Below are 24,033 nucleotides of genomic sequence, written 5' to 3' on the forward strand. Positions count from 1 at the left end.
TTTATTAAAATTTCTCTGAACCGGATATTTTTCAACTCCTTGGAGAAATCTGTTGGTCTCACTTGTTCAGGTCCCGAATTTATATACTACATTTAAACAGCTTAATTCCGTAAAGATCTTGCGTTATTTTTCATTGATCAATTTTTTGTCTAGAATATTTCGTGTTCATTTTAAAATTTTTTTGAAAGTATTACCAAATGTTTTTGGCACATCTTTCATGGAGTGTAATTCAAAACAAGTAAGGAAGGCTATTTTCAGGTGTTACCGAGCATTTTATACTCTCGCAACTTGCAAAGATAAAATCTGGGGAAATCCTTCGGGTTTTGGCAAAACAGTTAGTTTCATAACGATATTTTACGTTCCCTCAGCAAAAATTATATTTAAATCATCTTTAAATGTGATATATGTGACATAAGCTTAACCGAAGAGGTTAAATTTAATATATTGGGTTAGTATGAGAAACGCTAACCAAAGGTGTATGAGGTTTAGACCAAGATCTACACTAACTCCTTACTCTCAGAAAAAGGTCTGAGCTGATTGCACCAACTTATGACGTTGCTCAGGTATTCTTGAGAACTTATTTTCAACCTATTTATAAATATTTAACTTACACACTGACACACATTATATGTATATATATAGAATATGTCAGGCGGGGTAATTCGTAGACCAATTTCACATATTATCGACATTAAAAGGGGTGTCTACCTTGTTAGCCCGAAAACCTGTTGTTTTTTCAGAAATTTTTCTCGGAACACATAATAGGTTGATATATTCGTACACTTGTCGGAAAAGTTCATTGGAGCATTTTTTTGGTGATCCAAGTAAATAGGGGAAAGGAGGGTAGCGAAACGTCCGCAAAGGAAAAATATATTTGTTTAATCTGTACACTTTTCCACATCCGTGGTACTAGAACGAAGGAGAAAACATGAAAAATGTAAATTTTCTTTTTCGATTTTTGGCTCTTTTTTGTCACAAATTATTTTTTAAATGAACAATTTTAAATTTTTTTGCACAAACTTCTGATGAACATGTATGCAAAATTTCATAGCGATTGCTAAATTTTTGCGTCTGGTAGGCATTCCATCAATTGGAAAAATGTGGTTTTAAGAAAAACGAGTTTATGCCAGACCGCGGCGAACCAGCGCTTAAGTTAATTTTGCTAAGATATCTTACATATTGACTTATATATACGGTATATATGTTAGGGGTATGGGAGATAGCGGTAGTATTGAACCGATTTTTGCCATTTTTGGGATTACCACATATTATTTGCAGAAAAAGATGGTCTCTGAGTTTATTAATACACCTTCACATATTGGCCAATATACTATACATATAAGGCGTGAAGTCTACCTGATGTTTGAAAAACTTGATATTAGCTATATAGGCCTAGCTCCTTTCTCCCGATCAATGTTCAAAATTTAGTTTGTCTGACGCTTTCATTTATTCATAACTGTTATATGGGGAGAAGCGAGGTTATAATTCGATTTCAACTATTCTTAGAATTTCGAAAGAAAATGTTAAACATATTTGTTCCGAGCAAGCTTGATTGATTAAGCTTTAGTGATTTGGGAGTTATGTATCTTAAACCCATTAATTGCAGTAATTACATACCTATACTTACACCGTAAGTAATATATTTCCGTCTGCTGAACTGTTGCAACCGAAGAAAACTTCTGTAATTTTAAAAATAAGCTAATAAAAGTAAAGAAGATAATATATTTATATATATACAAATCAGATTTGGTAAAATACTTTTGAAATATTTTTTTTGAATTTTCAAAACGTTCGCCACGAGTTATAACTAACAAAATGGTCTGCCATTAATTTTGAGCGTTGCACTCAATGTTCTCTTTAATATGACCAAACTGCAGCTTTGTTAAATTAGTTTCGAAACTCTTCTAATTTTGGTACCTGTATTACCTTAGTGAGGTCATAGCTACCTTCGCTGGGCTTAGTGGCTCCCGATCTCATGTAAGGTAGGTGGAGAATCTTCAAGCAAAATATCACCTTAGGTAAAATATATACAGTCAAATTCTTAGACAAATAGAATCGAACGAGGCAGATAAAAGATCCTTTTCCAAAAATACAGTACCAACCTAGTTTCATGAGTAATATCACCAAATTAATATGCCTATTATTATATTATTATATTAAATTTGTCAAGATGTTTGTTACACCCAAAAGGAAACGTCGGAGGCTCTGACGAGCTGAGTCGACGTATCCATATCCGTCTGTCTGTATATATGCGAACTAGGTTCCCGATCTGAAATTTTGCATACGTTCTTTTCTCACCAAGAAACCGGACCACTATAGCATATAGCTGCCATACAAACTGAATGATCGGAATAAAGTGCTTGTATAGAAAACCTTTTCTTTTGAAAAGATATCTTAATGGAATTTGGCATGGGCTTTTCCTAAGATGCAATCTCCGAAGAAACTATGTAGATCAGATCACTATAGCATATAGCTGATATATAAATTGAACGATCGAAATAAAGTGCTTTTATGTGAAATTATTAAGATCGAGTCCCTATAGCATACAGCTGCCATACAAACTGACTGACCAAAGTTCTTGTAAGGAATGTTTTGTATTTGTGAAGGGTATTACAAGTATTGCTTCGGTGCAACCGAAGTTAACGTATTTTTTTGTTATTTAAGCAGATTTCCTCTAGTGCAATTTGGTTAGCGCATAGTTTTTTCCACCGATTTCATATTACCGCATTGGTATCCTACTTTAGTAATCAGCGACAGCCAGACATGGTGACAGTCACTAACCTTAGTTTAATGGTCGTAGCACGTCTTTCTTGCGCAAATATGTTGTATGCATATGTATAATATGTAAGTATGCATTCATATGGGTCTAAGGATGGCGACCTAACTTAACAGTGTCACTTTGTTTGTATATAGGGTATATACTGTACATATATAATGAAATGTGTACATTTATAAATACCTACTTATGTGTAGCGAAGGCCGCGTTAGAAGGTTTTTACTGTCAACTAAATGCTTTGTACGATTAAATTAACTTTTGTACTGGCACACATTGTCGCCACTCGTCTAACTAATAGAATTGCTTGTTTAAAATAATTTAGGTGCGAGTATGTACAATTATATGCATACATGTATTGAATATGCATATATGAATGAATGCATGTACAGCAACAATAAGACAGGTGCAAACGCTGCCACATCTTGAATGCTATGCTTGAAACACTCAACAAATTTTTCGGACAAAACTGCTAATAAGTAATTTAATGCATTTGACAAGCATATGCCTCAAACTTAAATGAAAACTAATTTAAAACAAGTAAGGATGGGTTAAGTTCGGGTGTAATCAAACATTTTATACTCTTGCAACTTGCAAGGAACAAAGCCGGCAACCTTCACGTGTTGGCAAAACTTTATATTAAAAAATATTGCGAAAGAATTCAACATTCATTGCTCTGTGAAATCCTGAATGAATTAAATCAAATTTGATATTTTATTAAGTTATATTACAGGTCATAGACTCACTTAGTTGTATTATTATACTCTACTTCGCGTCAGTTAAAATTTAACTGAAAACATCTTCAGTGATGAAGTGATATACCTATGTGATATAAACTCAACCGGAGAAAATTAATTTAATACTTTGAGTTGATATAGAAAACGTCAACCAGAAGACGGGAATTCATTATATTAGGGATATGAGGTTTATACCTTACTGGTTTTGAAAAGTTTTATTTCAATATATTCATTAGTGCTTTATTTGAATAAAGAAAGTCAAAAAATCAGATGGAATTTAAATTAGTGTTACATAGGAAGTAAGCGTGATTTTGATCCGAATTTTGCACTGTTACATAGGCAGGATAATGTTGCTTACTAAATTTAGTTGGAATCAGTCAAGTGGATCCCAAGATATGGGGTTTCACCTAAAAATGAGCGGTGCCACATCCATTGTCCAATTATCGTATTGGCTCCCATTAAGCTTAATTGTAACAACATATGTGTAAAATTCAAAATCTCTTATTTGTTTATTTAATGCGTTATCGCACTTTAAGTAGTTTTAATCAAAAGCTTTATATGGGGAGTGGGTGGGGTTATCCTCGGATTTCATCCATATTCACACTGTCGATAGGGATGCAAAAAATATTTGACCTCAGCGAACTTGGATATTATAGCTTAAGTAAGACTGAGGATATATGCACATTAAACCTATTAAGGAGCGAAAACACCCTACTTTTAAACAGTTTTTAAACTGCAGATGCTCCTTCCAAATGTGAATCGTTAAACCAAATAACAGTCTTGTGTCTCATTGTCGAGCTTAGTTATGGCAATTTATTGGTTTGCGATTAATGGAGTTTTGTGGCAGTGGTCCGATTACGCCCATTTAAAATACCAACCTTCTTATGGTACCAAGAAACATGTGCACCAAGTTTCATTAAGATATCTCACTTTTTTACTCAAGTTACAGCTTGCACAGACGGACCGACGGACGGACAGACAGTCACGCGGAATTCAACTCGTCTCTTCATTTTGATTATTTATATATACATAACCTTATATCTAACTCGACTAGTTTATGGCGATACAAACAACCATTTTGTTAACAAAGCTATTATACTCTGTAACAACACGTTGCAAGAGTATAAAATATCTAAGCTCACACCATCAAACCCACGGCTGCAAGCTTAAAATTTTAATTAATGAAACACAAATACACACGCTTTCTTAGCAAAACAGCCCAACGAAAAATGGTTTTCGCAAAAAACAAAAATTAAAACACAAGAGTGCGGCAGGCAAATCAGCAGCTAACAGACTATGTTTTTATTCGAATATAAATTAGTATTAATGGCGCGTACAACTTAGCGATGCTACGCCACCAATAACTATGCAACTTTTCGATATCATTCGTTTGCTATATTTTTGCAATAGCTTTTCTTGCGGCACTAGGCGACAATACGTAGACCATTCACTATTATCCATTGTTAGCATTCCTTCACTACCGATTCAAGGGTTCAAATGTTATGCGTGCATGTCAAAATGACAAAAACGTTGTTGAAAATTTTAATTTCACTTCTTTTGCACTGGACACCGCCTGTTCGTTAAAATATTCATGAATTGAATTTGCTCTGATTATGGTAGATTGAATCGGATTCATTTGGAAGATATTTGACATGTTCAACATTCCTCAAACTGACGTGTCCCAAATGGAAAATATCATGAAACTTTAAACTGGAGCAACATATGTTATTTTTTTTAATACAGTATCAGGTTGTTGGAGAATACAATGACGGACGTACAACCTAAATCATTGTATTCAGATATTTTAAGTTCAGCAAATTATATACCAACTATTACAACAATCATTGTCTTTCATACATACAGCCAAAATTAAAGCATTTTTTGAAACTGCTATTTTTCTTCAAACAAAGATATCAGAAATAAAAGTTTATTATATACTAAATATATAATATTATTCACATACGTATTTAGTTATAAGAAAATAACATACAACTGTTTATTATATTTTGATTTCAAAAGTTTCACCGAAAATGGTTCACGGTACACAAAAATTCAATGGTCAAAATTAAAGCACACCCCTAAAAGTCATACCCTGAACAGGGTATATTAAGTTTACCATGAAGTTTGTAATATCCGGAAAGAAACGTTGGAGAGCCTATAAAATATATGTAAAAAAAACAGCGTGATGAGCTAAGTCGTTGAGCCATGTCTTGCATGGAAAACTTCGGCATAGCTTATACAACTTTATACAACTACCACTTTCGAAGAAAGATCGAAAGAACTTTCAGATCGGAACACTATAGTATACAGCTGCCATACTAACTGACCAATCAAAATCAAATACTTACATGCAAAGCTTTTTTATTATTGAATATTTTTATGTAATTTGGAATGTTATACAAGGCAATGCTACAATCTCCGAACGAATTGTTTAGATCGGACCATACACACTGACTTGTATGGAAAACTTTTTTATTTGCCAATATATCCCTTCGAATTTTGACATATATTATTATCTAAGGCCTATTACAGTAGCCAATTTATTGTTAAGGTCGGTTCACCATAGCATAGAATTAGCTCAAAATATTTCAGTGAAAAGTCCTGGCTTATAAGAAATAATAACAAATGGATGACAAACGTACCTACTATATGTAGATAGCGAAGATCCTCTTGATCTTTTTATCAAATAGCACATTCGAAGAATTCCGGTAATTGTTTTCGAACGAAATGAAGGAAATTTTAGCTATTTAATTTCAACAAAAAATTTATGTTTTCAAATTATGAAATTTTTTGGACGGTCAAGAAATCGAAAAATGTTTCAGTCTTGCTTGAATTGATGAACAACATATGACATGGGAGAAGGTCGGAAGGCCGAAGATTTAATCATACGGTTTAGACCAATTGCGAAATACGGTGGTGTAAACATATCTGCTGAATTTCTTTTACGACAACAAGTCAATTCTGCTTCTTGCGTCCATATTTATATTTCCTGTGATACAAAATACACTAAATTTTGAGCAACATTATGTCCGTTCTGCCATGGAGAGCTCATTTGTGAAGCCAATGTGACAAATCCGCATTCACTGAATTCAAAAGTATTTGTTTACTTAGATATACATAAGTAGGGAGTTGATGCTCTCGAAACACAAAAGTGACGACACCGTTAAAAAAATGTGTTCGAGATGAATAAAAGAGACCGTAATGGGACGATAAGCCCGAATCGCTAAAAGCAGCGAACACCAATAACATGCCCAAATAACCGCAGATCTCCGATTGACTAGCTCATACTTCTTTCAAAGCTATTTCAACCAAACTTGTTGAGAAGAAATCTCTTTAGTATTTCTTTATACACTGTAAAACTAGAGAAAATCAGATAATAACCACGCCACTCCTTATATAATATAATGGTTATGTTGAAAATTACTAAATGTGCGATAGTTCACTTAATAAAATATCCACGACCTTTAAATCTCAAAGCCGGTATGCCAGGAAGACGCTTTAGGGGAGCCATTGTAAAAATTGGATAATGGGCGTGGCACCTCCCCCTTTTAGGTAAAATTCCATATCTCAGAAACTACTTTACCAATTTTAGCCATTGCATTTGGTGTGTAAGGTTATCCTATTATTACTTTTGCACGCTATGGAAATTGGCGAAATTAGTTGACAACCACGCCTACTTCCCACATAGCAAATTTTTAAATTTCATCTGATTCTTTCACTCCACAGTATACAAATCAAACAGCAATAAAGTTATTAGGGTAAAACATTGTACAAATAGTTTGCTAAGGGTATTTAATCTAAAGCCAAAAAATATTCAAAATCGGACTATAACTTTTCAATGACTCAGACACCAAATATGTGGACACCAATGCATATGGCTGATTTTTTACCGAATATACCGGTCAGTCTATTAGCTCTACAAGGTGCGTTCCAAAATAAACAGTAAAAATTTCATGACTTTTCATTTATTGGAAGTGAAGTTATTGCGTTTTAAGTGTCAGTTTGTTTTTGTCATCGGTGCGAAAATGAGCTTCGAACAAAGAGCCAACATTAAATTTTGTTTAAAAATTGGTAAAACTTTTACCGAAACGTTTTAATTGTTGAAACAAGTTTATGGCGATGATTGCTTATCCCGTAGGAGAGTGCACGAGTGGTTTCAACGTTTTCAAAGTGGTCGTGAGGACATAAATGACGATGAACATGTGGGCCAACCAAAATCCGTGATCACCGAAAACTCCATCGAAACTGTGCGTGAATTCATAAAACATCAGCCGAAATCATCATTGAAATTCATGGAAATAGAATTGAACATCTCCAAAATATCGATTTATCGCATTTTGACCGAACATTTGGGCTTACAAAAGGGTTGTGCACGGTTTGTTCTGCACAAATTGACTGACGACCAAATATTGCTCAGAATTCAACACTCAAAGGACATCATTAAAGAAGAAAAAAAAGACCCGAACTCCCTTTAAAAGATTGTGACTGGTGACGAAACGTGGTGTTTTCAATATGATCCTGAAACGAAACGCCAGAGTGCTGAATGGAAGGCGGCGGACGAGCCGAAACCCAAAAAATCGCGCCTGGAAAAGTCAAAAGTGAAGACAATGCTGATTTGTTTTTATGATTAAAAGGGTATTGTCCACAAAGAATTTGTTCCACCCGGCCAAAATGTTAATGCGGTATTCTACCTTGGAGTTTTGAAGCGTTTGGTGCGCCGTATTGGACGTCTTCGGCCCGAATATCGCGAAGATGGAAGTTGGCGTTTGTTGTACGATAACGCGCCGTCTCATCGATCGACTTTTGTCACCGATTATTTGACCAAAAATCACATTTTAACAATCAAACACTCCTCGTATTCACCTGATATGATACCGGACGACTTCTACCTTTTCGGAAAAATGCATTTGCCGATGAAAGGAAAGCGTTATGCATTCGTGGAGGCCATTCAAAAGGCTTGCACCGGCATACTGGCAGCCATACCGGTCAACGAGCTAAAACACTCGTTGGACATGCTTTCGGACCGTGCTAAAAGCTGTATTAAAGCAGAAGGAGACTATTTTGAATAAAATTAATTGATTTTGCCGATAAAACCATTTGCTCTGTCTTTTTTTGTAAAGGTTCTGTTTACTTTGGACATTGTAGTATTGAAATTCAGGGAGAATATTTTACAATGCTTTTCATTAAAATATATACGGAACGAAAAAAACGTATAGTACTTTACCTTGCGAGAGTATAAATGGTTGCATAGGATTATTCCATTAACCCTCACTCGCACACCCTGAGTCCCCGAGACTCACTCAATATTTACACGCCTCATAACAAACACATTCACGTTCGTTTATCTTCCTCAATCGCGTGGAAAACGCGTGGTAAGAAGATTTTGGTGCACAAGTGTTAGAAAGCTTAATTTGATTAATTTTTTAGGTTTTTCATCAGTATTGATTCATTATGTCGGCTAATCGTAAAACATGTAGAAGTAGGAAACCTATGAATAATTCTGCTGAAAAAAATAATGGCAAAATGGCTCGAGGAGGATGAGAATGGAAGCGATTTGGAAGAAGAATGCGTTGATCGTGCAGGACTATCCTTCTCGAGATCATATTTCCGAAGTATTTTCGGAGAATGGTCATGCTGATTTCATTCCAACTGACCATGATACTGCTACATGGTATTCCAATAGTGATATCGAGGATGAAGGTGAAGAAGAGCAAATGGCAGATTATAATTATTTATATGGTAAGAAAAGGTTCAAACGGTCAGTGGTCTCTCCGACACGAAAAGTTCAATTGATGAACATAACCTCTTACGCAAGAATTCTCAACGGATGATGGAAAACCTTAATCTTGCAGACGTTTCTATCAAAATTTGTAATACAGATTAGACGGCGATTTATTACTTACTTGGACTAATAAAAAACTTGAATAACTGAGAATACCACAGCTCCCAAACTGATAAATTAGCCAGGGAACGAAGGAAATCTTATACTTGCAAAATTAAAAAATAGAACCAAAAGCTTCACTTCAAAACAACCAATTTGTCTCACTTGTGCCAAGATATACTTGTACGTTTGACATGTGCTTCGATTAAGTAACTTCAACAGTTGCACGATTTTTTATTTTGCATGTGAAGAAAACCTCCTAAAATGAAATATTCGGTCAAGTAAAAAGTTCGTTCTGCTTTTATCTAAAAGATGGCGTTATTCTCCATAGTACTAGTGTTACGTGTCGCATCATGTCATACTATACGGCGCTAAAAAAGGTGCTCATTCGCGCTAAAAGTTTGTCTTTGACAGTTTTTCGATTGATTTACCCAGTACGTTGTGAGCGCTCGTCAAAGATGGATACCAACAAAGAGAAAATTCGCTATATTTTACAATTTTTTTTCGATCAAGGCGAAAAAGCAGTCAAAGCGGCTGAAAAAATTAATTTAGTTTATGGGCCCGATACTGTAAACTAACGAGTAGCACAAAAGTGGTTGACTAGGTTCCGTTCCGGTAATTTCGATGTCAAAGATGCACCACGCGTCGGGCCTCCCGTCGTCGAAAATTGCAATAAAATCATGGAAATAGTGGAAACAGACTGTCACGTGAGCACTTATTTAATTGCTGAGGAACTAAAGATAAGCCAGAAACCCGTTTGGAACTATTTGCATAACCCTGGATTCAAAAAGAAGCTCGATGTTTGGGTGCCATACGAACTAACGCAAAAAAACATGATGGACCGAATTTCCATCTGCAAAACGCTGCTGAATCGCAACGAAATCGACCCGTTTCTGAAGCGGATTGTGACTGGTGATGAAAAATGGGTTACTTACGACAACATCGAGCGCGAACGGTCGTGGTCAAAGCTCGGGAAAGCGGCCCAGACGGTGGCCAAGACCGGATTGACGGCCAGGAAGGTTTTGCTGTGTGTTTGGTGGGATTGGCCAGGAATCATCTACTACGAGCTGCTCCCCTATGGCCAAACGCTCAATTCGGCCGAATTGTGTTCCACCAGGACAACGCCAGGCCACACACGTCTTTGGTGACGCTCCAGAAGCTCCGGGAGCTCGGATAGAAGGTAATAATGCACCAACCTTATAGACTGGACCTGGCACCAAGTGATTACCATCTTTTCCTGTCCACGGCGAACGCGCTTAATGGTGAGTAGTTAGCCCCAAGAGAGGCCTGTGAAAATTGGCTCTCCAAATTTTTTGCAAACAGCCTTCTACGAGAGGGGTATAATGAAGTTGGCGTCTCGTTGGCAACAAGTTTACGAACAAAACGGCGCATATTTGACTTAAATCGGACAAATGTACACAAAGTTATCATCTTTTGAAAAATCAATAAAAAACCGAACGAACTTTTTACCTGTCCTATAATATAATATAAAATTCTTTATTTACCTCGCAATATTCTAAGATTTACTTTCGTTCAAGTTTTTATTTTCTAAAATTTTTACATGGTCTCAGAAAATATTATAAATATTAAATGTATGTTAAGTTTAAACATTTTTTTGTATTAGTATGTGAACTAAAATGTTTAAAAAAATAATAACTTTGGTGCTTTTTTCTCAGTATGAAAGTGAGTCCTGGATACTCAGGGTGGTGTACATAATTTTTCTAAGGGTGTGTCCGCCACATTGATGCATACCATAATAGTTGGAATTCCATTGTTGCTTCCACATTGCCACACTGTTATCAAATAGCAAAGTTCCTGCTGAGTTGACTATTGGACTGTACAGATCCATACACACAAAAATGTATGAATGAATATGTGAGCATGTATGCATATACAAAATATTCCTTTTAGTCTGAAAGACCGTCTGGTCTGCCTTTTTAATTTGACGCATTTGATGACGCTATGGTGCGCTTTGCCATTCAATTGCCATTCACTTCCTGCTTTTGTCCGCTCGACGTCGTCTTCATCGCGAAGTCTTGTTATAAACGAATCTGCTAGGGCACTGTGCTCAGGCATTTCAATTTTATTTATTCATTGTACTTGGCTTTTTTATTTACACTTTTATTCGCACTGCTGGGACTTCTTTGCTCCTTTGTGCTGACTATGGTTACTATTCTTGCTGTTGTTGTTTTTTTGTAATCGTTTTTGTTGGTGTTGTTAACGGGCTTACAGGTCGGTTTCTTGTTTTTCAAAATTGTTGTACCTTAAACTTTTAAGGTTTGGGTTTTTGTGTTTGCTTGCTCATGTATCTTATAACGCATATATTATGTGTACATTATTGAAGGAATGCACTTACCATCGACCGATTTGTGTCTACGAGGAGCTTAACACGCCATTTGTATCTTTTTTTAATTTGCCTCTAAGATTTTATATATTATTTATATATAAATGATCAGGATGACGAGTGGAAATGCGGATGTATGTCCGTCCGTCGGATGTATGTTCCGCCTGTCTGTGCAAGCTGTAACTTGAATAAAAATTGCGATATCGTAATGATACTTGGTAAACGTGTTTCTTGGCAAAAATGTGAGGACGAGTTTATCGAGGGGCGTAATCGGACTACCGGCACGCCCACATAACGCCATTAATGGAAACCTAAGCTCTAAATTAAGATATAAACTTGTTATTTGGTGCAAGGGATTAGCAGGGGCACCTGTGGGCTAAAACTTTGAATAAGTGCGCGTGGCCCCGACTATAATAGAATTAATATACATATCTCCTAAGCCACTTATCGAAATCGAACTACAACCACGCCTGCTTTCCATATGGCACAATTTTGAATTCCATATGATTCTTTCACTTTCCAGTATGCAAATGAAGCACCAATGAATAATATTAAAACTGTGGACAAAAAGTGTCTTGAGGTATCCTTGCACGTTGCAAGAGTATAAAATATTCGGTTACATCCGAACTTAGCCTTTCCTATTTGTTAATATTTAACTTGCTAATTGAAAAGTATTTTACAAAAAGGTTAATGTTATTGTTGTTTGTCCAATCGAATAGGTCAGAGGGTATGCACTGTTGTAAACCTGTGCACTTATCGATGATGTGAACTATTGTTAAATCTTCCGAACCATATAAAGGCCATACATGTTTTTTTGTTACATTCAAAAGCATTCCATTTGTAACATAGCAAGTGTACCTATGTATAATCCTAATTTTTATATTCTTACAGGTGATGTTATTAGAGTAATGTAGTTTTTTGCCATATGGTTTGAGAAATTATAGTGATGATTGTAGTGTATTCAACCGTTTAGACAGTAGACGATGATTTGTCTTTATACTCTAACAACATGTTGCTACAGAGTATAGTAGTTTTGTTCACCTAACGGTTGTTTGTATCATCTAAAAATATTTGAGATAGTCATATAGATGTCTGTACAAGCTGTAACTTGCGAAAAAATTGAGATATCGTAATGAAACTTTGTTCACGTGTTCGTTTTTAAAAAAGAAAGGATGAGTTCGTAATCGAACCACTGTCACGCCCACAAAGCGCCATTAATAGAAAACCTATAAAATGCCAAGAAATGGTACAAGCGGTCTTTGTAGGCGCCGGTGTCAAATTCGGATGATGGACGTGGCACCGCCTACATTTAGGTGAAAATCTTAATCTCGGGATCTACTCGACCTATCTCAAAAGCGATATTTAACATTATCCTGACATTCCTACATAACAGTGTGAAAATGGGCGAAATCCGACAAAACCACCCTACTTCCCATACAACAAAATTTTAAAATCCATCTGATTTTTTCACTTTCCAGTATATATAGCTATAGACAGAGATTTAGCGCACTTGCATTGATAATTATAAATATTACTGTTACTTGTAAGGGAGCGATATTTTTATGAATTTATCATTAGTAGATCAATACTGTTTCTCTCGCCTCTTTAAATGCGTATGCAAATAATCGTTTTTATTTCCATTCAGATGTTGTTCATTTGCTTTTGTTAAATATTGTCATAAATTCATTGGACAATGATTTAGCGCAGTTATAGTTCTCGGTCATTAGTTGTGTTTGGTCTAACAAACAACTACTCTCGGTTGTGAAGTTGTATTTTATATTTAATATTATTACAAATTTTAATAAAATCGGAAAAGAAAAATACTATTCTAGACGAAACTAAAATAAGTCGCATTGGTCCTGATGGAAAAACATTTGTGCATCGAGAGAAAAACCAAGAAATCAATTCAAGATATACAAAAAAAGACCGTAAAGCGCGGTGGAAGACAATTTAAAAGTTTGGGGGTCGTTTTCATGGCATGTAGTTGGACCACTAGTAAAAATAGAAGGGAATATGGATAAATTTGCATATATTGATATACTAAAGAATACAATGGAGCCATATAACTATGATGTTAAGCCAGTCAATTGGATCTTTATCCAAAAACATACAAACAAAAGTGGTAAAAAACTGGCTTACATAAGAAAAAATTTCACTTCTCGATTGGCCAGCGCAAAGTCCAGATCTAAGATCGATCAATAACTTGTGGAATGATGTCAAAGGAAAAGTTGGGCAAAGAAAATTTAAAAATTGCGACGAGCTTTGGGCATTAGTACAGGAAGCATGAAACTCTATTCCGAAGCACAGATGCCAAAGGTTAATAGAGACTTACCACGCAGATGTGGAGCGGTGATTAATAATAACGGTTATTCACAAAGTATTAACCCGGTTACATATAAAATCCAAGAATTTCACGCCACTTGTTAATAATATTTATTTTGCTTTACAGATCTTTGAAAGTGCGCTAAATACATGTTCAGGTCAATTTTGACTTAATAATGTAAAGTGAAACAAACGTTAGATTTTTATTATAAAAAACTAAGTATTTTGAATTATTTTAGTGGTTAGTGAAGTAATAAATGGTGTTTGTATAATATACCGGTTTTACTTTCTTTAGATGTAACTTTATTAAGTATTGTATTTCACAATAATAAAGTGCTCTAAATCTCTGTCCATAGCTGTAAGTCCATAGCCAATGGATGTATCCGAATAAAACTTTGCAAAAATAGTGACCTCAATGTATTTGATCTTACACTAAAAATTGTCGAAATCGGATTATAACTTCTCAAGAATCCAGACGCCAAATGTGTGGACTCTACTGCGTATGGCTGCCTCTTTGTCGAAAATATCGGTCAATCTGTAAAATATATGATTGAAATCAACGGAAAATGTTTCTTTGATAATATACTTTTGTGTCAAATATGGGTTGAATCGGATCAATAATTCCCTTAACCCCCATATACATAATATAATATAAAGATTTTCAAAGCCTTAGCCCCCATATAACTGATATTCACGATTTTGAAACGTAAGGCTGACCTTACTACATATGTTTATATATATATAATTGCTTGAAAATAAGTTCTCAAGTATACCTGAGCAATGTCAAAAATTATTGTAATGATTTTACTATAATTTTCGCTGACGGGAAGTAAAATATAGTAATAAAACTAACGTAACCTATGACCTTCAACATAAATTAATATGATATCAAATTGGATTGTAATACAATATATTCACCATTTCGTCAAATAATTAAGTGGAACCTTTTGATTTTTTTAATATAACACAACACCTGAAGGTATTTAGCCAAGTTTCAAGTTGCAAGAATATAAAATGTTCGGTTACACCCGAACTTAGCTCTTCCTTACTTGTTTAACATAAAATAGAAATACGGTTTTTGATTTTGTGATGGAAGAATCCTTTGATTTGTTGAAAATTGCATATATGGCGGATTTTTTCTCGCTGCAAATAATGGTTTCTTTTTATACTCTCGCAACCTGTTGCTACAGAGTATAATAGTTTTGTTCACCTAACGGTTGTTTGTGTCACCTAAAATTAATCGAGTTAGATATAGGGTTATATATATATAAATGATCAGGATGAAGAGACGAGTTGAAATCCGGGTGACTGTCTGTCCGTCCGTCCGTCTGTCCGTCCGTGCAAGCTCTAACTTGAGTAAAAATTGAGATATCTTTATGAAACTTGGTAGACATGTTTCATGGTACCGTGAGACGGTTGGTATTGCAGATGGGCGTAATCGGACCACTGCCACGCCCACAAAACGCCATTAATCAAAAACAAATAACTTGCCATAACTAAGCTCCGCAATAAGATAAAAGACTGTTATTTGGTACACAGGATCACATTAGGGAGGGGCATCTGCAGTTAAAACTTTTTTTAAAAAGTGGGCGTGGTCCCGCCTCTAGTAGGTTTAATGTGCATATCTCCTAAACCGCTAATGCTATAATAACAAAATTCACTGGAAGCAAATGTTTTTAGCACTTCTATTGACGGTGTGAAAATAGTTGAAATCGGGTGGCAACTCCGCCCACTCCCCATATAACGGTACTGTTAAAAACTACTAAAAGCGCGATAAATCAAGCACTAAACACGCCAGAGACATTAAATTTTATCTCTAAGATGGTATAAGATGACTTCATAGGAACCGCGTTTAAAATTAGACAGTGGGCGTGGCACAGCCCACTTTTAGGTGAAAACCCATATCTTGATATCTGCTTAACCAATTTCAACCAAATTCGGTGCGTAACGTTCTTTTCATGTTTCTATGTTATAGTGCGAAAATGGGCGAAATCGGATTACAACCACGCCTATTTTCCATGTAACACCATTTTCAATTCCATCTGATTCTTTCACTTTCCACTGTGCAAATCAGGTAACTATGATTATATCGGGGTAAAACTTTGCGTGAATAATGCAATTAAAGTATGCCACCTTGCGGCCAAAAATTGTCTAAATCGAACCAAAACTGTTCAAACCCCTAAGTACTAAATATGTGGACCCCAGTGCCTATAGTTGACCTTCTACCGAAAATATCAGTCAATACACAAAGAAATCTCAAACGAGTATACCATTTGACTTTGCGAGAGTATAAAATGTTCGGTTACATCCGAACTTAGCCCTTCCTTACTTGTTTATTGTCCTTTTAGAGCCAAAAAGTACCGCTTCTAACATGTAAGGTGCTTTAGGATTTCAATTTAATTCATCATCCCGATCGTTTATATATAATTCTACATCTATCTCGATTGGTTTTGAGTGACACAAAAAACTGTTAGGTGAACAAAACTAATATACTACTATTATACTCTGTACAAATATTTTTGAACATGCTTATCATTGATAATGCTGAGATAGTACAAAAAGTACTTACAAACCATATATGCATTAAACACACAACAATACAAACATATTTACTTAAGATGCACATATAATTGTAAATCGAATAGGTACGCACAAAAACATATTTAGTCATAAATTTGTACATTTGAAAACGAACACGTATTATATTATGCTTGTATTATCTATATATAAAAACATACATATACACACACGCACATGCACTGAGTAGACAATCAACAAGCCCATGTCGCGTGCAATAACATACAAACATACACATATACATTTAGTTAGTTAAGATAGAATTAAAATTGCATATAAAGGCAAGAAAAATGAAAAAAATTGAAATAAATTCTCACTCTATAAAGGTTTTTCTGTCCGCCACCAGCGGTAAGACATTTAAGATACTTTCTTTAGTTATTAACATAATCTGTACAATATGTTGCAAGAGTATAAAAATAGTATTCAGCTATTAGAAATATAATAATCTGGTATTGGTATTATTATAGCGCTCTTAGATATGTATGTTATAAACTATATAGAAAGATAGCCTGCTTAGAATAAATGCACAACACTGAATATTTATGTTTACATTTCTTCTCTTTTTTGTCTTAAGAATTCAAAATAAATAAAATAAATAAGGACTTAAAAAAATGTATGTATAAATAATATACCCAAATATTTTCCTCCAAAACTCCGCTTTTCAAGTGAGAATTTTCCTTGACTTAAAACACACAGCTGACATAAACATGTACATATAATGATCAGGTTGTGTTCACTTAAAATAATTGGGCTATATCACTTTGGGGGTTTTGTGAACAGAGTGCAAAACAATTACTGCTAACAATTCACCAAACAAACAAGTTAATACACAATAAATAATAATGATTTATATCGACAACAGCAATATTTGTAAAAAAAAAAATAAAAACAAGTAACTAAGTTCGGGTGTAACCTAATATTTTATGCTTTCGAAATTTACAAGTAAAGCCGGGAAAATACCTTCAGGAGTTATCAAAACTTTTTATTAAACTTTTCAACCGCAAGATGCCATGTCCTAAAGGCACTTTTTGAACAAAGTTTAATTCCGATATCTTCAATGGTGTTTGAAAAATTAACTGTAAAGTGAAAGAATCATATTTGTTGTAGTCTGAGTTCGTCAGGTTTCACACTGTGACATAAGGATGCAAGTATAATTAAAAACAAGAAAAAACGTTAACTTCGGTTGCACCGAAGCTATAATACCCTTCACAGATACAAAGGCTCCTTACAATAACTTGATTCTGATCTAATTTCGTGAATCGGCAATAAAAAATTAAATTTTTTTCCATGCAGCCACTTTAATCTGATCGTGCAGTTTATATGATAGCAGTATTACATAGCGATCCGATCTAAATAGTTTTTTTCGGAGATTATATTCTTGTTTTAGAAAATAAATCATGCCAAATTTCGTCAAGATACCTCGTCAAATGAAAGAGTATTACATACAAAGCCTTAACTACGATCGTTTAGTTAATATGGCAGCTATATGTTATAGTCATCCGATCTGTACAATTTCTTCGGAGCTTGCACATTTCCTTTAAATTATATTCCATGCCAAATTTCGTGAAGATACCTCGTCAAATGAAAGAGTTTTCCATACAAGCACTTGATTTCGATCGTTCGGTTTGTATGGCAGCTATATGCTATAGTCATCCGATCTATACAATTTCTTCGGAGATTTCATTGTTGCTTTAAATAATAATCCATGCAAAATTTCGGTAAGATACCTCGTCAAATGAAAGAGCTTTCATTACAAGGACTTTACACCGATCGTTCGGTTTGTATGGCAGCTATATGCTATAGCCATCCGATCTATACAATTTCTTCGGGAATTACATTGTTACTTTAGAAAATAACTAAGCCAAATTTCGTGAAGATATTACGTCAAATAAAAAAGTTTCCCATACAAGCACTTGCTTCCGATTGTACAGTTTGTATGGCAGCTATATGCTATAGTGGTCCGATATCGGCCGTTCCGACAAATGAGCAGCTTCTTTGTTAGAAAAGGACAGGTGCAAAATTTCAGAACTGAGGGACTAGTTCGCGTATATACAGACGGACAGACAGACGGACATGGCTAAATCAACTCAGCTCATCATGCTGATCATTTATATATATATACGTTTCCTTCTGGGTGTTACAAACTTCGTGGAAAACTTAATATACCCTGTTCAGGGTACACCAAGTAAGGAAGGGTTAAGTTCGGGTGGAACCAAACATTTTATACTCTTGCAATTTGCACGGATCAATATCTTTATTCGTTGGCGAAACTTTAAATTAAACAAGTAAGGAAGGGCTAATTTCGGATGTAACCGAACATTTTATACTCTCGCAAAGTCAAATGGTATACTCGTTTGATATTTCTTTGTGGATTGACCCATATTTTCGGTAGAAGGTTAACTATAGGCACTGTGGTCCACATATTTAGTACATAGGGACTTGAACAGTTTTGGTTCGATTTAGACAATTTTTGGTCACAAGGTGGCATAATTTAATCGCATTATTCACGGAAAGGTTTATCCCGATACAGTCATTTTTGCCTGATTTGCATAGTGGAAAGTGAAAGAATCAGATGGAATTTTGTTATTATAGCATTAGCGGTTTAGGAGATATGCACATTAAACCTATTAGGGGCGGGACCACGCCCACTTAAAAAAAAAATTTAACTGCAGATGCCCTTCCTTAATGTGATCTTGTGTACCAAATAACAGTCTTGTATTTTATTGCGGAGCTTAGTTATGACAATTTTTTTTTTTTTGATTAATGGCGTTTTGTGGGCGGGGCAGTGGTCTCACGGTACCAAGAAACATGTCTACCAAGTTTCATAAAGATATCTCAATTTTTACTCGAGTTAGAGCTTGCACGGACGGATGAACGGACTCGGATGAACTCGTCTATTCATTATGATCTTTTATATATATATAACCCTATATCTAACTCGATTAGTTTTAGGTGATACAAACAACCGTTAGGTGAACAAAACTATTATACTCTGTAGCAACAGGTGGCGGGAGTATAAAAATGTTGTGAAAGAATTCTACATTCATCATTTGACGAATTGATCCTAAATAGATTTCAATCAAATTTGGTAGTTTATTAAGTTACATTATCCATCCATTAATATTCAACGCTCAATTTTTAATATAATTTTATAATTTTTAAGAAAACTTAAGTACTTATTTTCATTAAAACGTTACATATTTTCACCAACCTAAACGGTTTAAAGTCAGCTGGAAAGTCGAAAATCAGTAAAGAGGGTATATTGGGGGCTTGTTTCATTAACCTTTGACATTAATCAGGTATATTCGAGAACATATTTTCAAGCAATTGTATAAATAAATAACGCACATGGTCGGTATATGACATATTCGGCATAAGGTTTGATAGTATAACGAAAATCATTATATGTAGTATAAAATAATTTCATATATACTTGTATATTCTACGTTCAGTTGATTTTGCTGAAGGGATGTAGAGCAGGTTCGGGCGTAAAGGGCGTGGATAAAAATTCCGGAGGTGCTTGGCTTACCGTCGCTAAGGGCGGTAAGGCAGAGGAGGTGTCCGATTGGCACTCATACGCTACGGCTTAGAATCCTACCCGATGCTAGTTGTCAAAGTTGTATGAAGGAGGGTGAGGTGGAAACATCCCGGCACTTTCTCCTCCACTGTCCGACTTTTGCTAGGCTGAGACTGAAACATATCGGCAAGCACACTTTCGGCGAACCAGAAGACTTAGCCGAAACGTAGGTATATTAGCCGTCTAAACAAGTTTGTTATAGACACAAAGCACTTTGTGAAGTTTGAAAATCTTATATTAGTTGTATAGGAATAGCGGCAGTATTGAATACATTTTATGTATTTCTGACATTACTACATAGTGCTAACAGAAAAAGATACTATCTGTGTTTCATAAAGGTATCTCACAACCCATCACCAATCCATAGGTAGTAAAGAGAACCGGATGTTTGAAAACACTGATATTAGTTATATGTTAGGAAACACGCCCACCTAATTTTATTAAAATAACTCATGTATTGCCCGAAATTTTCGTTATTAAATCACTCATAGGCACTGAGATCCATATATTCAGAATCTGGGTGCTTGAATAGTTATGGTTCGATTTACATAATTTGAGATGACATATCTTATGGGCACTATTTGTGTAAAGTTTCATTTCGATAGCGTCATTGGCTCTCCCTTTATATATGTATATATTATATAATATATCCATATTGTAATCTGTAACGACATGTTGACTAGAGACATGTAATAACAGTTGTTTTGGATTTCAAATACTAATTCATAAAGCAATATCCTCAAACCATAAATTCGTAATATTTCATATCGAGGAGAAAAGCTTCCAGACAATATTAGACAATCGATATGGGACAAGCTGAGAGCCTCCTATTAGCTTTAAATTAAGCTTCTGAAATAGGTACTTATGTTCTCACGAGAAGAGAGTGTAAGTCAATATGGTGTTTGTGAATATTGAACAATTAAATTATTAAAATATTATTAAATAAGACGACAGGTCTTTAGCAAAGTTCTTCGCTGATTTTAGTTGCGTAGAAACACTTAACACATTTATATTACATACTTGTACTATTAGTAGGTGGGAGTTATGTTGTAGTGTTGATCAAATGACAAAATAAACTGTTTCGGGATTTACGGAATTTGAATTTCTATTACTCAAAATAAAGAAAAAACATTTCAGATTACATACCATTTGAGAATTATATAGTAACATCCAGTGAAGTTTGACAAACTTTCTTTGTTTCAACACATAAGTTAACTTTGATTGGCTTTCTAGAAACAGTATGATTTCTATTTTAGTTAATGAACAAGCCACAGTTAATCACTTCGATATTGAACTTTAAAAATGCTGCTCCTTAAAATCGAGTTTCACCACTTTGCTAACTTTTCGTTTGTTAAAAAATCACTTAATTTGACAAATGTACATAATTAAACACGTCATACAAACAAAAATAATACAATCGAATGCGCTAAACGTATGTAAATATGCTTCTAAAACATGTACATATATACATACAGTGTATCACAAAAATAAGTATGCAGTATATATGTGCGTAAAAAAAGTCATATCAATTGCAAAATAAAAATAAATGTTTTTGTGTTTTTAACCAATAATAATTACACTTAACATCGCCTTCTAGAGTATGATAGATCAATGTCATTCACATTTCCCGTTATTAAGAACCGTTGGACCCCAGTAAAAACCAAATATCATGTCACATAAGTATGTATGCAATTCACCATTTCAGTATGTTTTCGGCTGGCGCACAGTATTCGTCCCCTTCAAAATCAATAAATAGTTATATTTTGTTTAAGATAAAAGATTTCCAAGTTTTAATAATATTTCAACCGTAAATTAACTTAAATTTTGATCATGGCGCCGCGCGGAAGAGAACTATGACAAGATTTAAAAGATGTTATAATAAAACTACATAAAGAAAAAAAAAGTCAAAAGCAAATTGGAAAAATAACAAATAAAACTAGTTCTACTATTCAAAAAATTATAGAAAAATATAAAAAAAAATAATAGTTATAATAATTTTTTTCGCATGTCAAAACAGATAAACACACTGCATACTTATTTTTGTGATACACTGTATGTATATGTATTAAGTGCGATTTTTCATTGAGAGAGCATTGAAAAAATCAACCCAAAATAAACAAGCCGTAACATCATCATCAATGAAATTTATGCCAGAGGTAAACCATAATAGTATAAGACGAATTTCTCAAATAGTTTGACTACTAAAAACAAAAAAGCAATAAAGATAGTCTGGTGATGAGATGATGAGTCGAAGTCGAAAGCGTAAGCAGTAAATAGCGAAACAAGTATTTTTTCTAAATAAGACTTGCTGAATTTATTATAAAAAATATTTGCTTAAAAAAACAGCAAATGACTTCTACGTGCAAATTTAATGGTGGAATGTTCTAAGCTTAAAATATTTGTGATTTTAGCAAATACTTGTAAAAGAGTGAATTGAATAGAGTCATGTTTTTTGAAATGGTGAAGTACTTTCAGTATGGCTACGATGATATGTTTTTTCCTTGATTCCAGTCATATTTGATAAAGAGGTTTATGTCATCGGGTAACCCTTACTAAGGGTTATATTGATTTTCGTTCGACCGTAAGAATAATTGCAAGACAATAAAACTGTCCGGTACAAAAGGAGAGAAACGTTGTATTATATAATTATGACAACTATCCCATATATAGAATATATATATATTTTTCGATTCTATTCTCACTTAGTCTCTACATCTATTACCTGTTACCTGTTTAAATTACATTTTCCTTTAAATTTGTAGGTAGTTTTCCGTGGAATAATCAGCTAAGTGTAAGTTATAAACACTTTAAACAAATATGTGAGCTACAACACAAAACTTAAGAAAAGTGCAAAAAATAATAAAAAATACTAAGCAAAAAAAGCCACAGCCGGTTGGGTATCGGGCTATTTGAAACACTTCAAGCTTGATAAGAAAGCACAACGAAGCTCGTCAAGTGGTCAGCTGGACAGCACCAAAAAGCACGAAGCTGTTGTGCTGAGAAGAAGTGGACAGAAAAAGTAGGAATGACATTCATGCATATATGAATGTATGTATGCTACTCTTGACTTTTTGTTTACCCTTCATACACAGTTTATGTTATGCCCACTTGCGTAGTTGTATGTGCATGCGTTTGAATAACAACAAACAATGTTGTCTGTAATTAAAGACGCAGCTGCACGGCTTTATATGTGATTGTTGTCTCTTGGAATGAGTCACTAGATTTCCGCTTGCACCGTCTTCCTGCAGCAGCTATATACGTAGGTGCATACTCGTATGTACATAGATGTTACTAGTATATGGTTACTTGTATATGAATCGTTTGTCACAGAAGAGTTATTAGCAAAACATTGGCTTCACTTTCTGTTTAACGGTGCATTTTCTTCCTTTGCACCACCACACATTATAACCAAAAGAATGGGAATAAACACGTTGCCCTTCTTCAAGTAATACATGAATCCTGTTTCATTAGGATATCTCAATTTTTATACAAGTTATCGCTTGCACGGACAGACGGATTTCAACTCGTCTCTTCATCGTGATCATTCATTTAATTAGTCTTGCCTTAAATTCTGTTATAAAATATACAAAGGTGTTATAAAGCAGTTAAGCAATGTTCTCTTTGATGGAGAGCATTGGATCTTCATCTGCAAGATTCTGCTCCGGCAAAAAAGTCCAGAATCCATTGGACTACAGTTTTTGGTCAGATTGGAAGAACATGGCCTGTCGAATACCGCACAGAAGTTTTGAGAGTCTCAAAAAATAAATAAAATAGACTCTATTAAAAAATGTAATAGTGTATAACATAGCTTAATTTCTATAA

The 24,033-nt window shown here is 34.6% G+C and overlaps 1 protein-coding gene across 13 annotated transcripts in view; it reads right to left on the reverse strand.

Moving 5' to 3' along the window:
- LOC106622250 (serine-rich adhesin for platelets) overlaps positions 1-24,033 on the reverse strand; it is a 154,800-nt gene that overhangs the window by 111,859 nt on the left and 18,908 nt on the right. For 2 of the 13 annotated variants that reach the window (XM_070106369.1, XM_070106366.1), the window contains exon 2: positions 14,489-14,592. The exons of 8 other annotated variants lie outside the window; for them this stretch is intronic. The gene's annotated coding sequence lies outside the window, so the exon portion shown is untranslated. Of the gene's footprint in view, positions 1-11,747; positions 11,919-14,488; positions 14,593-24,033 lie in introns of all 13 variants that reach the window. 3 more of the 13 variants (XM_070106365.1, XM_070106368.1, XM_070106367.1) reach the window with 3 other exon arrangements.

Source organism: Bactrocera oleae, chromosome 3, assembly GCF_042242935.1.
Source record: "Bactrocera oleae isolate idBacOlea1 chromosome 3, idBacOlea1, whole genome shotgun sequence".
NCBI classification, from domain to species: domain Eukaryota; kingdom Metazoa; phylum Arthropoda; class Insecta; order Diptera; family Tephritidae; genus Bactrocera; species Bactrocera oleae.